This window comes from Hipposideros armiger, unplaced genomic scaffold (genome assembly GCF_001890085.2).
Source record: "Hipposideros armiger isolate ML-2016 unplaced genomic scaffold, ASM189008v1 scaffold_3, whole genome shotgun sequence".
NCBI lineage: Eukaryota > Metazoa > Chordata > Mammalia > Chiroptera > Hipposideridae > Hipposideros > Hipposideros armiger.
Window position 1 is genome coordinate 9,738,060 of NW_017731353.1, and position 3,032 is coordinate 9,741,091.

Genomic DNA, 3,032 nt, shown 5'->3' on the forward strand with positions numbered 1-3,032 from the left:
GTCACATGAGCACCTGCTGTGTGCACTCCTCATCTATCATATGTGCACCTACTGTGTGCACTCTTCACCTATCATATGTGCACCTGCTGTATGCACTCCTCACCCATCACGTGTGCACCTGCTGTATGCACTCTTCATTTGTCACACGTGCATCTGCTGTATGCACCCCTCACCCATCACAGAGCACCTGCTGAATGCACTCTCCATCACACTGTGCACCTGCTGTATGCACAGCCTCATTAGTCATCCTCTTGTACCCACCAAAAGGCTGTTTACCTCTCCTTTCTAGAAACTGCTTGTCAAGGTAAGAGGCTCATCTTTGTTCCTTTGCAAAAGGTTGAATGTTGGCCATCATCTCCCTGGATCTTGAGGCAGTTTTTGCAGATGGCCATGACCTCTCTTTCCACACACCCTCGTCTCAGGGTCCTGGACACCGCGTCCCGATCCTTCCTCTCCCCAGTGCAGGCTGCTCCTTCTCCATGTCCTTTTCATCTACTTGACCCTGTGGCGCGCCCGAGGTTCATGTTCTCTTTGTCTGCCCTTACTCCATGGGTAGTGGTGATCTGGGATTCAAGCTGCTGTTTGGCAGGGTGGCACAATGAAGGGACTGTCTACTGTGATTTGTGCAGGGTGTAGCAAAACTGGAGGGAGAGGAGTAAAGACCCCCAGGCACTGCTCAGCCTCAGAAATAGCATGAAGTAGTAACTGGAGCCTCAAGAGAAAAAATGAGGTTGCAGAGGGGGCCCGACAGGAGCTGGGACCTTCACTCGAGTGTTATAGCTTACCCCACTGACCCTGCCGGAAGGAGCCAGCGGACGAACTCCCTCTTCTTCCTCCCGGGCCAGCTGTGCTCCCCATCAGCCGGGCGCAATCAGGAGCCAGAGGTCACGGGAGCCAGCTGATATGTGCACTCTGCACATGGACAGAACACAGCGGGGAGGGCAGGCAGGCTGGGAGGGCAAGCATTAATGTGCAGCACAGCTCCAGATTCGTCCCTCCTGCTGTGGCCTGTCATTGGAGTATCCCTTGTGATAGCCAGCTGCCTACTCGACATCTCCAATTGTGTGTCAGATACGTAGTTCTTAACATCTACCCTGTGACCGACAAGCTCTCCCCATCTCAGTAAAGATCAGCAGCCCACAGTTGCTTAAGTCCAGAACTGAGAGCCTCTACTTCCTCCTTTCACATCTCACGGCCGCACCTCAGCAGTGCGGCCACTGTGCATGGCCTTCCATGTGCAAAGCACACCAGCTTTTGGGCTTCTGTTGGACACCTTTCACTGGCCCCCCGTTTCTCTCTGTGACAGGCCTGTTGAAGCCACCCCTCCTGACTCCCCTTCCACTTCCCACCTACATGAACCCTGATTTTTTGGGGGGACACCAAGTGCCCGCCCTGGTGGATGATGGCAGTCCTGGTCCTTTGCACCGTAATTCACTTCCCCAGCCTCCTGAAGCCAGGAGTGGCACGTTGGGAGTTTAAGAACTTGCTCAGGAGCCTCTGAGAAACCTTTCCTTTGTTGTAAAAGGAAACCAGACATTTATTCTCAAAAGCGGATGTCCTTTTATGCCTGCCTCTTTCTTCCTGTTGGCGATCACGGTATAAACATGTGATGCCTCTGTGATGACTGTCACCTTGGGCCATGAAGTGACAGGCATGAGGACAAAAAGTATACGTGGTGACCCTGGGAGGGGCAGCGATGGAACGAGTCTACACTCCCGAAATGGCATACTTTGTCAGTTTTTATTAGGTGAGGTTCAAGCTGTACTGTCTAAACCCCGGGTAGCTGGGAATCGGGTCACCTCCTACAGAATGCAGGCCGCCCATAACACCCCACGCAGCCGCCAGAGGGAGCCTTTCAGAAGAAGCGTCATATGACGACCGGGCCCAGAACAGGGCGGAGCCACAGCCTGGCACCCTGGGGCCTCTGCACCCCTCCCCACAGGGTCCTGGTTTCACTTCTCTGCAACATTTCGGGTCCACTCAGGTATCATTTCCTGACAGAGGTCTTCTGTGACCCAGTCATAGAAAAGCCTCCTCCACTCGGCAGTGCCCGCTGCCCCGCCGCTGCGGGGGGGTATTGGTTTGCTCTGCACATACTGGTGAAGGGGACAGTGTCTGCTACTTGCCTAACCTCTTCTGTCACTCACCAGGAGTGGTTCAGGGAAGCCTTCTTGTCTGAATGTTGTGACAACCAAGTGAGCAAATTGTGTGTGAATGGAGTAGATCGGTGCCTGGCAGCACATGAGAACACCGGCCATTCCTTGTGTGAGAATGTCACTCGGCGGAGGCCCAGCGGGGACCCTAGTGTCTGGCATCTCATAGGTGCTTGGTGGAGGGAGACGTAGAATGGATGGGCGGATGGACGGATAGCATACAACAGGCTGTCTTTCAGTTTTTATTGGATGGATAGTGAACCGATTGAAATCTCCGGATTGCATTTTGGAGCTGATTGGGTGTGTGTTGCTGGGAAGGTCTGCGTGTGATGGAGGACCTACAGGCCCCAGGACAAAGCTGTGCATCCCGCAGCCCCGAGACCAGGGAGTTGAAAACATCGTCTATAAGGACGTCGAAGACACCGAAAGGACGGCAGGGGAGGCCCAGGAACCACAATCTTCTTGGAAGAGGCCCGTGGTTCGCAGCAAGGGGGAGGGGAGCTGACGGTGCGGCGGCTGGGAGGAGTGAGGTGGGGGAAAGAAACGTGGGAAACCAGCGGCCCGCCCTCCCCCATTTGGGCTGGAGCAATCGCGCGGCTGGTGATGCCTCCTGGGTGGAAAAGGGGTCCGTCTGGGCCGCTCAGCACAGCCGTCGAGGACTTCCAGCCCCGCCCAGCTTCCGGCCGCAGCCGCCCAGTTCAGCATCTGGCCGGCGCCCGACTCCAGCGCAAGGCCCGCCGCACCGAAGGCGCACGCTCGCCGCGCCCGCCCAGGCCTGGGGCGCAGCCGGGGAGGACCCAGGGGCCGAGGCGCAGCCCCGAGGGCTGAAGGCGGGACTGGGCAACGGGGACAGGGCGGGGGCGGCCAGCTGGGGGCGGG

The 3,032-nt window shown here is 56.8% G+C and overlaps 1 protein-coding gene across 1 annotated transcript in view; it reads left to right on the forward strand.

The window, feature by feature from the left end:
- Positions 1-3,032, forward strand: part of CACNA1B (calcium voltage-gated channel subunit alpha1 B) — a gene marked incomplete at its 3' end in the record, with an annotated part of 161,490 nt that overhangs the window by 17,347 nt on the left and 141,111 nt on the right. The gene's annotated exons all lie outside the window — the stretch shown is intronic.